General features: G+C 39.3%; 2 long non-coding RNA genes across 3 annotated transcripts in view; both read right to left on the bottom strand.

Annotated features, from left to right (window-relative positions):
* LOC135100297 (uncharacterized) overlaps positions 1-2087 on the bottom strand; it is a 10468-nt gene extending 8381 nt beyond the window's left edge. The window contains exons 1-2 of the long non-coding RNA XR_010268588.1: positions 1409-2087; positions 959-1099 (exon numbers count right to left, since the gene is read on the bottom strand). This is a non-coding gene — a long non-coding RNA (uncharacterized LOC135100297). The remainder of the gene's footprint in view (positions 1-958; positions 1100-1408) is intronic.
* A 3075-nt stretch (positions 2088-5162) lies between these two features.
* The window catches only part of LOC135100513 (uncharacterized), a 10356-nt gene continuing 3018 nt past the window's right edge, over positions 5163-12500 (bottom strand). The window contains exons 1-3 of one of the 2 annotated variants that reach the window (XR_010268758.1): positions 11510-11866; positions 9306-9437; positions 5163-5882 (exon numbers count right to left, since the gene is read on the bottom strand). This is a non-coding gene — a long non-coding RNA (uncharacterized LOC135100513). Of the gene's footprint in view, positions 5883-9305; positions 9438-11509; positions 11867-12500 lie in introns of those variants that run through there. The other variant, XR_010268757.1, reaches the window with a different exon arrangement.

Here is a 12500-nt window from a genome sequence, read left to right as displayed (position 1 = left end):
CTGTTTCCTGCACTAGAGGGAGAGAGAGAGAGAGAGAGAGAGAGAGAGAGAGAGAGAGAGAGAGAGAGAGAGAGAGAGAGAGAGAGAGAGAGAGAGAGAGAGAGAGAGAGAGAGAGAGAGAGAGAGAGAGAGAGAGAGAGAGAGAGAGAGAGAGAGAGAGAGAGAGAGAGAGAGAGAGAGAGAGAGAGAGAGAGAGAGAGAGAGAGAGAGAGAGAGAGAGAGAGAGAGAGAGAGAGAGAGAGAGAGAGAGAGAGAGAGAGAGAGAGAGAGAGAGAGAGAGAGAGAGAGAGAGAGAGAGAGAGAGAGAGAGAGAGAGAGAGAGAGAGAGAGAGAGAGAGAGAGAGAGAGAGAGAGAGAGAGAGAGAGAGAGAGAGAGAGAGAGAGAGAGAGAGAGAGAGATTCTGGGAAGTGTCAATCAGAAAGTGAGACGAAAGAGTTGAATCTGAGGAGGAGGAGGAAGAAAGAAAGAAGGCACCCCTGCACTCGTTCCAGAACAACAACAACAACAACAACAACAACGAAACGATCCTGTAAAACTGAACATACACACTCACACTACACATTTGATCAGGAATCACGAAAAATAAATAATAATAAAAATACTAATAATAACAGTAATAATAATAATAATAATAATAATAATAATAATAATAATAATAATAATAATAATAATAATAATAATAATAAAAACAACAACAATGGAAAAATACTAGTTGTGTGTCTGTGTGTGTGTGTGTGTGTGTGTGTGTGTGTGTGTGTGTGTGTGTGTGAGTACAGTGAAACAAAGACAATGAGAAAGAAAATGTAAAACGAAAGAGAGAGAGAGAGAGAGAGAGAGAGAGAGAGAGAGAGAGAGAGAGAGAGAGAGAGAGAGAGAGAGAGAGAGAGAGAGAACAACAACAACAACAACAACAACAACAAAAACAACAACAATAAAAACAATAACAACAAAACTAACCTGTCCACCAGCTGATTAAACGTCTCTTCTATGCTGGAGGGGGAAGAGGAGGAGGAGGAGGAGGAGGGAGGAAAGGGGACGATCAGGGCTCCCACACCACAAGTAGGCAGGATCGCGCTGTTCTGGGGGTCACCTGGCTCACTGGGGGGCGGGAGGAGGGGGTAATATTAAGCTTTTATCTCTTCCTAATGCAAAAAATAAGCTTTTTCCTTATCCTAGTATTAAATTTAAGCTTCCTCTCTTCTGGTAACTTAAAATACTTAAAACAGCTTAATATATGCTAGGCTGACATTAAAACTCAATTTAAGCCTTTTTTTGCCTTATTACTGCATTTAAGCTTTCTCCCTCCTTCCAGAAACCTAAAATACTCAAAACATCATTAAAAACAACCTAAAAATACCTAAAAACTCTTAAAACTAACTTAAAACACTAAAAAAAATGGATTCTCACCTCGTATCTCGAAGCGTCGGTCCAAATATTCAGTGAAGGATGGTCTGACCAGAGAAGCGCTCAGTATTAGAGGAATTTTCTGCATTTCCTTCACCTCCAGGCCTCCCTCCTTCACTGCCTTTCCTTCAGCCATCCCCAAAGCTCCTTCACCACCCCTCCGTGTGGTATCCTGTAATATTGGCAGAAATGTTAGGCTTACCATGATGTCCCGTCTTATCTCGCTTTCTCTCCTTCCTAGGGACAACAACACACCAAACTACCCACAAAACTCACCCAAACACACTCAAAACATCCAAAACACACACAAAACACGCCAAACTACCCACAAAACTCATCCAAACACATTTAAATCACGATTAAAATATCCAAAACACGCACATCACCACAGAATATGCCCCTAACACACCCAAACGCACTCAGAACACGCCACACACTCTCAAATACGCCCAATAGACCACACACACACCCAAACTCACCCAAAACACTTAAAACACCCAAAATAAACTAAAAACACACTCACAGCACCTCAATACAACCACACACAAAAACACTCCATAATGCACTCAAAACACCCCAACAACACTCAAAACGCGTCAAAAAGTCTGACACTGCTGGGCTCTCCTTACGTACTCATGGCTCTCTGGTGCTGCGTGGCAGTGCTTGGTACAGGGAGAAGCTGCCAGGAATAAGGAAACACTTATTACCATTGTGCGTGAGGAAGACTGACCAGCGTAGGTCGAAACACTGCAGCCGCCCGCCCTCCCCGGCACTACCCAGCGATTCCTGTCACTGTTCCTCCACCCTCACACACACACAGATATACACACACACAGACACAAAAGATGACGTGTTATAAAGTAATAATTCAAATAATTTAAATATCATCACTTCTTCACTCCCATTTGCAAAATGAACACACCATACGTGATTATGATTGCAAATTTCACACACTTCTGTGCCATATCAGCGCAGAAAACGCACGAACAAGCGAAAGACAGGCTAAACTAAAATGCTCCTACACACACACACACACACACACACACACTCTCTCTCTCTCTCCTCTCTCTCGTCTCTCTCTCTCTCTCTCTCTCTCTCTCTCTCTCTCTCTCTCTCTCACGATTGTTTCTCAAAGCCATAAAGATGATTAGCAGGGATTTCAAGGGTATTTTTCCTATTAATAATGAAGTAATATACCCCCAAAAAAATTCCCAAAACCAACAACAGCTAAAAATAGCCACAAAAACTCACCCAAACACACTCAACACACGCTTGAACATCCAAAACACATTTAAACACTCTCAACACCACAAAAAAACAAATAAAACGTAACCAAATTCACAGAAAACATCGAACACAGACCCAAAACAATTTGCAACAGCCTAAAACTCGCCAAACACACCTAATAACACGCTTTAAAACATCCAAAACACTCCCAACAATACATAATACGCCCCAAAGACACTCAAATACACACAGCACACTCAAATACACTCAAAAGATCATACCCACACCCAAACGCACCCAAAAGTCTCACACACACATTCATATACACTCAAAAGACCCAACACACACTCAAATACACTCTAAAGACCCCGCACACACCCAAACGCATCCAAAACACCCTCACACACACTCATATATACTTAAATAAAAATCCCGCATACAAAATACAAATACACTCAAGTCCCCGCACACACCCAAACGCATCCAGAACACCCCTACACACACCCAAATACATTCAAAATCTTTTCGTCTCATAATGGAAAGTGTTGAAATAATTAATGGAGTTTTGTGCGTCTGTATGCATCTCTCTCTCTCTCTCTCTCTCTCTCTCTCTCTCTCTCTCTCTCTCTCTCTCTCTCTCTTCTTTCTCTCTCTCTCTCTATCTATCTCTCTCTCGTTGGGATTAAAAGCAGTATAATCTTAATGTTTATTGTCACAACCTGGCATGAACAAGAAACAAAACTGGAATATATATGAAATAAGTTTCCAATATAATAAAAACGGACGGAAAATATAAATAAATAAATAAATAATTAAATTATACTTTTAAGTACTTACACACACTTAGAAGTAATAATAAATCAATAAATTGGATATTAAGTCTAAGAAATTAAATTACGATTGAAAAATATATAAAAATTGAACACTCCCATTATGAAAACGAGCGAAAAATAAAGAAAATAAAGAAATTATCTTAAGAAATAATGATAAATAAATAAACTGAATATAAAATCGAAAGAAATTGATAAAAAATGTAAACAAATATAGATAAAATTAAACAATCCATTATAAAACGAACGAAAAATAGAAAAAAGAAAATATTCCTTTTAATAATAAATAAAAAAAACAAATAAAAAATACAACGAAAGAAAATGAAAATATATCCTCTCTACAAGGTGAGCGTATTTCTCTCTAGGGTGTCTCTCTCTCTCTCTCTCTCTCTCTCTCTCTCTCTCTCTCTCTCTCTCTCTCTCTCCTCTCTCTCTCTCTCTCTCTCTCTCTCGTTGGGATTAAAAGCAGTAATAATCTTAGTGTTTATTGTCACACCTGGCATGAACAAGAAACAGAAAACTGGAATATATATGAAATAAGTTTCCAATATAATAAAAACGGACGGAAAATAAAAATAAATATAAATAAATAATTAAATTATACTTTAAGTACTTACACACAACTTAGAAGTAATAATAAATCAATAAATTGGATATTAAGTCTAAGAAATTAAATAAGATTGAAAAATATAGATAAAATTGAACACTCCCATTATGAAAACGAGCGAAAAAATAAGAAAATAAAGAAATTATCTTAAGAAATAATGATAAATAAATAAACTGAATATAAAATCGAAAGAAATTGATAAAAAAAATGTAAACAAATATAGATAAAATTAAACAATCCATTATAAAAACGAACGAAAAATATTGAGAAAAGAAAATATTCCTTTTAATAATAAATAAATAAACAAATAAAATATACAACGAAAGAAAATTAAAATATATCCTCTCTACAAGGTGAGCGTATTTCTCTCTAGGGTGTTCACAAGGGCGGCGAGGCAGGGCCCAGTCACGCCTGCCCTCTGTAAGCCCTGTATTGCCTTGTCATGTGCCACGTCTCCTCTTCCGCTAACTTCCAGCCCAATCTTAGAGAAGCCTGCTAAACTTCCGCCCACTTCCAGCCACGCCGTTACTTCTGTTGGGATAATAGCGTTTGTTGTAGTAGTGATGGTGGTGGTGGTGGTAGTGGTGGTGGTGGTAGGAAGAGGAGGAGGAGGAGGAAGAGAAGGAAGAGGGTAGTGGTAGTAGTAGCAGTAGTAGTAGTAATAGTAAAAATAACGAGAAAATTATGAAAATTGTAATAACAGTAATAATAACGATATTACTACTACTACTACAACTACTACTACAAATAATAATAATAATAATAATAATAATAATGATAATAATAATAAAAATAATAATAATAATAATAAAAATAATAATAAATTACTACTACTACTACTACTACTACTATTAACAATAATAATAACAATAATAATAATAAAATAATAATAATAATAACAATAATAATAATAATAAAAAACTACTACTACTACTACTACTTACGTTCCGGAGAGAGCCCAAGGAGGGAGCGAGGGAGTGAGGGAGAGGGAGGATACCAGGATCCCTCCATAACCTCTGCCAGCCTTCTCGAGACTACGCCCTCCCCGCCCCCCCACCACCGCCTGCGCATGAGAGAGAGAGAGAGAGAGAGAGAGAGAGAGAGAGAGCGAGAGACGAACAACCACCGCCGCCACTACTACCACCGCCACCCCCACAACAACAATAACAACAACAACAACAACCTGTCCACTAGCTGATTAAACGTCTCTTCTTTGCTAGAGGAGGAGGAGGATGAGGGAGGGAGGGGGACGATCTGGGCTGCCACACCACAAATAGGCAGGATGGCGTTGTTCTAGGGGGTCACCTGGCTCACTGGGGGCTGGGGGGATGAGGTGGCAATATTAAGCTTTTCTTTCTTCCTAATGCAAGAAATAAGCTTTTTCCTTATCCTAATATTAAATTTAAGCTTCCTCTCTTCTGGTAACTTAAAACATTTAAAACAGCTTAATATACGCTAAGATAACTTTAAAACTCTCAATTTAAGCCTTTTTTTCGGTATTATTACTGTATTTAAGCTTTCTCCCTCCTTTCACAAACCAAAAAAAAAATACTCAAAACAAGATAAAAACAATCTACAAACACCCAAAAACACATAAAACTGGCTTAAACCACTAAAAAACGGATTCTCATCTCGTATCTCGAAGCCTCGGTCCAAATATTCAGTGAGGGATGGTCTGACCAGCGAAGCGCTCACTATTAGAGGAATTTTCTGCATTTCCTTCACCTCCAGGCCTCCCTCCTTCACTGCCCCTCCTTCAGGCTTCCCCAAGGCTCCTTCACCCTCCTCTGTGTGGTATCCTAAGCTCTCCATCCTGTAATATTGGCAGAAATGTTAGGCTTTCTAGGATGTCTTGTCTCGCACTCTCTCCTTTCTAGGGATTGAAAAGTGAGGGAAATTTGAATGTTTATGAGTGCATTGGTTTGTAAGTGTGTGTGTGTGTGTATATGTTAAGTTCTTGCTAGTTATCTCTCTCTCTCTCTCTCTCTCTCTCTCTCTCTCTCTCTCTCTCTCTCTCTCTCTCTCTCTCTCTCTCCCTCTCTCTCTCTCTCTCTCTCTCTCTCTCTCTCTATCTATCTATCTATCTATATATATATATATATATATATATATATATATATATATATATATATATATATATATATATATATATATATATATATATATATCAGTAGTTACACTTTATAATACACTTTATAAAAATTGAAATGTTCTGCACTTTTTGAGTCCCAGGGAAGGAGAGAGCGCAATACTCACCCATACACATCCAAAACACACTCAAAACATCCAAAACACACTCAAAATACTCCCAACACCACAAAATCTCAACAAAACTCACCCAAATACACTCAAAACATCCAAAACACACACAAAATACCCAAAACTACCAAGAAAACACATCCAAATACACCCAAAATACGCTTAAAACATCCAAAACATGCACATCACCACAGAAAACGCCCCTAACATACCCAAACGCACTCAGAACACCACACACACTCTCAAATACACCCAAAAAATCCCACACACACCAAGACTCATCTAAAACACTTAAAACACCCAAAATAAACTCAAAACACACTCACACCTCAATACACCCACAATCACACAAAAACACTCCACAACACACTCAAAACACTCCACAACACTCAAAACACGTAAAATACATCTAAAAACAATCTAAACCAAAAATTCAAGCAAAACACACGTGACAACAGCTAATATATATCCAAAACACTCTTAAACAGCTCTAATACAAACTCAGAACACCCACAACACTCCTAAATACACCCAAATCACACTTAAAAGAAAAAAAAAAAACATCAATTATTACAGAGATTTGCAACGCAGCAAGGGGAACTAAGCTAAAGATTGTCTTCTTGCTTGTTTACATATTGAGGAAACTTCAATATTCGCCTAAATTTCTAACTGTTTCCAGACTCAGATGTAAACAAAACCTAAAAGCTAAATAAATAAACCCCCCAAAAATACCTAAATAACAAAAAAAAAACTTTAATAAACAACTTCAAGACATTACAGGGAGGATGAGAGGCGATGCTGTGAAGGCAATAAGGCTGAATGAGGGGATGGTAGCACCGCTGGGCTCACCTTACGTACTCATGGCTCTCTGGTGCTGCGTGGCAGTGTTTGGTACAGAAAGAAGCTACTGGGAATACGGAAACACTTATTACATTATGCGTGGGGCAAGACTGACCGGCGCCAGCCATCCCCCTCCCTAGTCAGGTCTACCTGTCACTGCTCCTCCCCCCTTCCTCCCCCAACACACACACACACACACACACACACACACACACACACAGATACACACACATACACTCTCTCTCTCTCTCTCTCTCTCTCTCTCTCTCTCTCTCTCTCTCTCTCTCTCTCTCTCTCTCTCTCTCACCTCACGAATATTTCTCAAATCCATAAAGATGATTAGCAAGGTTTTCAAGGGTGTTTTCCCATTAATAATGAAGAAATATACCCCCAAAACTCCCAAAACACCCCAAAACACTACACAATATACACAAAATATCCAACAACACCCAACAACACCTAGAAAACTCACCCAAACACACCAAACACACGCTTAAACATCCAAAACACACTCAAAACACTCTCAAAACCCAAAAATCTCCACAAAACTCATCCAAAACACATTCAAAACATCCAAAACACACACAAAATACCCCAAAATACCCACAAACTCATCCAAACACACCCAAAACACGCTTAAAACACCCAAAACACCGAAATCACCACAGAATATGCCGCTAACACACCCAAATGCATTCAGAACACCCCACACACACTCAAATACACCCAAAAGACCCCGCACACCCCCAAATTCACCCAAATCATTTAAAACACACAAAACAAACTCAAGACACAGTCACACCTCAATTTACCTCCAAACGTAACACACACACACACCCTCTATCAACACTGACACATCTTCTAAACACACCCCAACACACACAAACACTCCTAACCTAACCTAACACACACACGAACATACATCCTCTATCAACACTCTACCGACATTCCTAACCTATCCTAACCTAACTTAACCTCACTCACTAATATTTCATTCCTAACTCGTTCTCTCTCAGCGGAGTGTTGCATTCAGAAAGAGGGTGTGGCTTGCCTGTGTGTGTGTGTGTGTGTGTGTGTGTGTGTGTGTGTGTGTGTGTGTGTGTGTGTGTTAACCAGCCTTCCTCTCCCTCTCTTCCCCTCACACACACACACAAGTATTACAAACCATAATAATCATAATAGTAGTAATATTAATAATACTAATTTTGAACCTTAATTTTACACATACACACACACACACACACACACACCATATCTGAAAATACCACATAGTTCTAAACACACACACACACACACACACACACACACACACACACACACACACACACTGTGGGTATATTTTCAGTTTGTAAACTACTGTAACAATATACACACACACACACATACACACACACATAAATGCATACATCATCCCACACGCACACACACACACTGGATAATATACCTGCTAATAAATAAAAGGAAAAGAAGAAGAAGAAGAAGAAGAAGAAGAAGAAGAAGAAGAAGAAGAAGAAGAAGAAGAAGAAGGAAAACAACAACAACAACAACAACAACAACAACAACAACAACAACAACATCAATAACAATAATAATAATAATAATAATAATAATAATAATAATAATAATAATAATAATGTCATTCACACAAGAGAGAGAGAGAGAGGAGAGAGAGAGAGAGAGAGAGAGAGAGAGAGAGAGAGAGAGAGAGAGAGAGAGAGAGAGAGAGAGAGAGATACAGACAGACAGACACAGACAGACAGACACAGACAGACAGACAGATGGACGGATAAGGCCCCTCTACAGAGTTAACAGCTGGGTGTGGGGTTGACAAAAGCTGCAGGAGACGACTCAGAACGCCTAACGTTATACAATGAGATGTGAAGTTTGCAGTTTAGATTATAAGTAAAGGACAGACCGAGGATGTTCAGTGTGGAAGAGGGGGGTAGTTGAGTGTCACTAAACAAGAGGGGCTAGTTGTCTGGAAGCTTGTGTGGAGATGGTGAATGGAGGAATTGAGTTTTTGAGGCACTGAACAATTCTAAGTTTGCTCTGTCCCAATTAGAAAGTTTAGAGAGACCAGAAGTGAAGTAGTAATGAGAACAAATGAAGACGTAAACAAGGCAGCAAACAGTTTTACCTTGAGTCCTCTCCTGCCTCACCACGGCCATGGAGATATCAATGGGCGTCAGCTGGCCAGTCAGGGGCAGACTCAGGGACACGGCATCCTTTCCCCAACCCCTCCATATCTGACAGGGGGGCGGAGGAAGCGCTGGGGGGAGAGGTGAGAGGAGAATTAATAAGGTAGACAAGTAAACAGTAGTCATATACAGCTAGTTCTCTGTTCACACGCTATGCAGATCAACAAATCAAGCAAACTGTGAATTATTGCAAACAACACAGGTAAAATAGTGGTAATAATGCAAATGACGCATGGAAGCAGTGCAAACAACAAGCAACACATGCAACACTCCAAAATAACTTTCCATATATTTATATTCAACAGGAGGAGGAGGAAGGGAAGAGAACATAACAGAGGAAATCAAGACACAGATGCGACACACACACACACACACACACACATATATATATATATATATATATATATATATATATATATATATATATATATATATATATATATATATATATATATATATATATATATATATATATATATATATATATATATATATATATATATATATATATATATATATATATATATATCACCACCATGACCCTCAACACCCACCAATCACCTTACCACCCCCACACGCCCCCCTTCCTGGCAGAACCTTATCTAATCACATGCACATACACACAATATACGAGCAGGAAAATAAATAAATAAAAAAGGGGAGGAGGCAGAAAGGCGCAGGAGTGGGACGGATGGGGTTCAAGATGATCTAACACACACACACACACACACACACACACACACACACACACACACACACACACACATACACACACACACACACACACACACACACACACACTCATACATACATACATACATACACCAAACAATGACTGATAGAGACTGGAATGAAGGGGCGTCCCGGCCCCCGGTGTGATGACGTCATTGATGACGTCACACTCAAAAATACGTTAACGAATCCATTTTGAAATTGACCCCTAGCAAAAATGGAGCTAAGCCGGAATGCCTAATATATTCTGACTTGTCAAATAGTTTAACTAATATTGGGAATGTAAAACCATTCCCAGCCTGACTAATAATAAAGATATTTTAAAAGAACCGATTAAAAAAGTGTTGGAACAAACACGATAAAAAAAAACAATGTAAAGTCCACAAATCTATTTATCAGGAATGCAAAACACTTAAAAAAATCAAAACTATTTTTACAAACAATCAAAAGATAGTTACAAGCTGAAATAAAGAAATAAAGAAATAATAAATGTCAACTTTTCCACCTTTCACACGCCTATAAATCTTTTAAAACTCCACATATTTCACTCAACAGGATCAAAACACACTTTAATAACCTTAAACGATTTTTTGAGCCAATAAAATCTTGCCTAGCGGCTGAAATAATTTTTTTTCTAGGGCGACCTTAGAAAAATAACCGAAAAAAGCAACACTTGTTTACAATAAAACGGCCTCATAATCAACAAATTTCCCTTCACACACTTATGGAAAACATTCAAAACATCACTAAATATTTTTACAAACCATAACAACTCACTTAAAAAGCCGCAATATACAAGTTTACGAAATAAAAATATTATTGGAATCGGGCCAGACCATCATGGCGCCTGAGGGGCGGGGCTTCAGCTGAAAACAAAGATGGCCGCCTCCTCACTAATTATTTAAAGTAATTTTGAAGGCTATATATCTACTTTCTGACTTAATTGTGTGTGTGTGCGTGCATGTGTGCAAGCATCCTTCCGCACGCGCGCGCGCACCTGTGTGTGTGTGTGTGTGTGTGTGTGTGTGTGTGTGTGTGTGTGTGTCTGTATGTGTGTGTGTGTGTGTGTGTTTGTACGCTATCCAAACATAAAACAAACAAACAAACCTAGTCTTCCCCGCGATATCTGTTTCTTACAGCCTCTTCCCCACCTCTTCTTTCTCTTCCCAGCGTGTGTGTGTGTGTGTGTGTGTGTGTGTGATTAGGTAAGGTTTTCCATGAATGGGTGCGTGTGGGGGTGATGTGGTGGGGTAGTGGGTCATGTCAATGTTGTTGATCTTCTTGTTGCTATTGTTGCTATTGTTGCTGTTGCTGTTTTTGTTGTTGTTGTGTGTGTGTGTGTGTGTGTGTGTGTGTGTGTGTGTAGGGACAGTAACCTAAGGCAAAGTAGCACAATCCCTAAGGGCATTACCGGACACAAGGTACGTCAGTACACACACACTGTACTTATAAGGCTTGCCACACTGCAGACGCTGTGCAGACTGCGGTAATAAGCCGTGTCAACACAAACTATGCCGCTCAATTGTCTTGCAAACGTAATATTAATACAAATCCAGTAACAGTACTGACACTCCACCCGCTCACCTTCACAGCCAGGCCAAAACTGATCCACTCTTGTTTCCTGCCTGCCAACCCGTGACGTGGCGTCTCCCCACTGGCCACACACACACACACACACACACACACACAGCAAGAGGTTAGCGTCACACACATATACACACACGTCACAGGTATGTCACGGCTGGGGGTGGGTGTACCAATAGCATTGCTTGCAGTACACACACACACACACACACACACACACACACACTCACACTAGCCTCCCCAACACTTCATTAACAACACAAAGGATGCCTTAACTTGCATGACAGGACCAACAGACTCCCTCAAACCACTGCTTGCATCATTCAGGGCACAAAACTGTCACTATGGCGGGGCGCTGACTTGGCGCAGGCCTCTCCCTCTCCCTCTCCCTGGAGGACCTGATACAGTATTTGATGCCTGTGACACCTCCTTCAAACCCTCACCTTGCCTCAGGTGGATGATTGCACGGGTGATGAGGATGAATGCGTGGATGGGTCAGAGACAAGTCAATAAAATGTATAATTGGTGTTCAACTCGTTAGATGAAAGAGAGAGAGAGAGAGAGAGAGAGAGAGAGAGAGAGAGAGAGAGAGAGAGAGAGAGAGAGAGAGAGAGAGAGAGAGAGAGAGAATAAATAAAAATACAAATGTTAGTAAATTTAATAAATAGTTTGAAAAAAATTATTATTATTATTAATATTATTATAATTATTATTATAAGTAGTACTAGTAGTAGTAGTAGTAGTAGTAGTAGTAGTAGTAGTAGTAGTAGTAGTAGCAATAGTAGTAGTAGTTTAGATTACTATATAGCGGTAACAGT

Source organism: Scylla paramamosain, chromosome 5, assembly GCF_035594125.1.
Source record: "Scylla paramamosain isolate STU-SP2022 chromosome 5, ASM3559412v1, whole genome shotgun sequence".
Classification (NCBI taxonomy): Eukaryota; Metazoa; Arthropoda; class Malacostraca; order Decapoda; family Portunidae; genus Scylla; species Scylla paramamosain.
The sequence above is the reverse complement of the archived record's forward strand: the minus strand, read 5'-3'. Positions and strand labels throughout refer to the sequence as shown.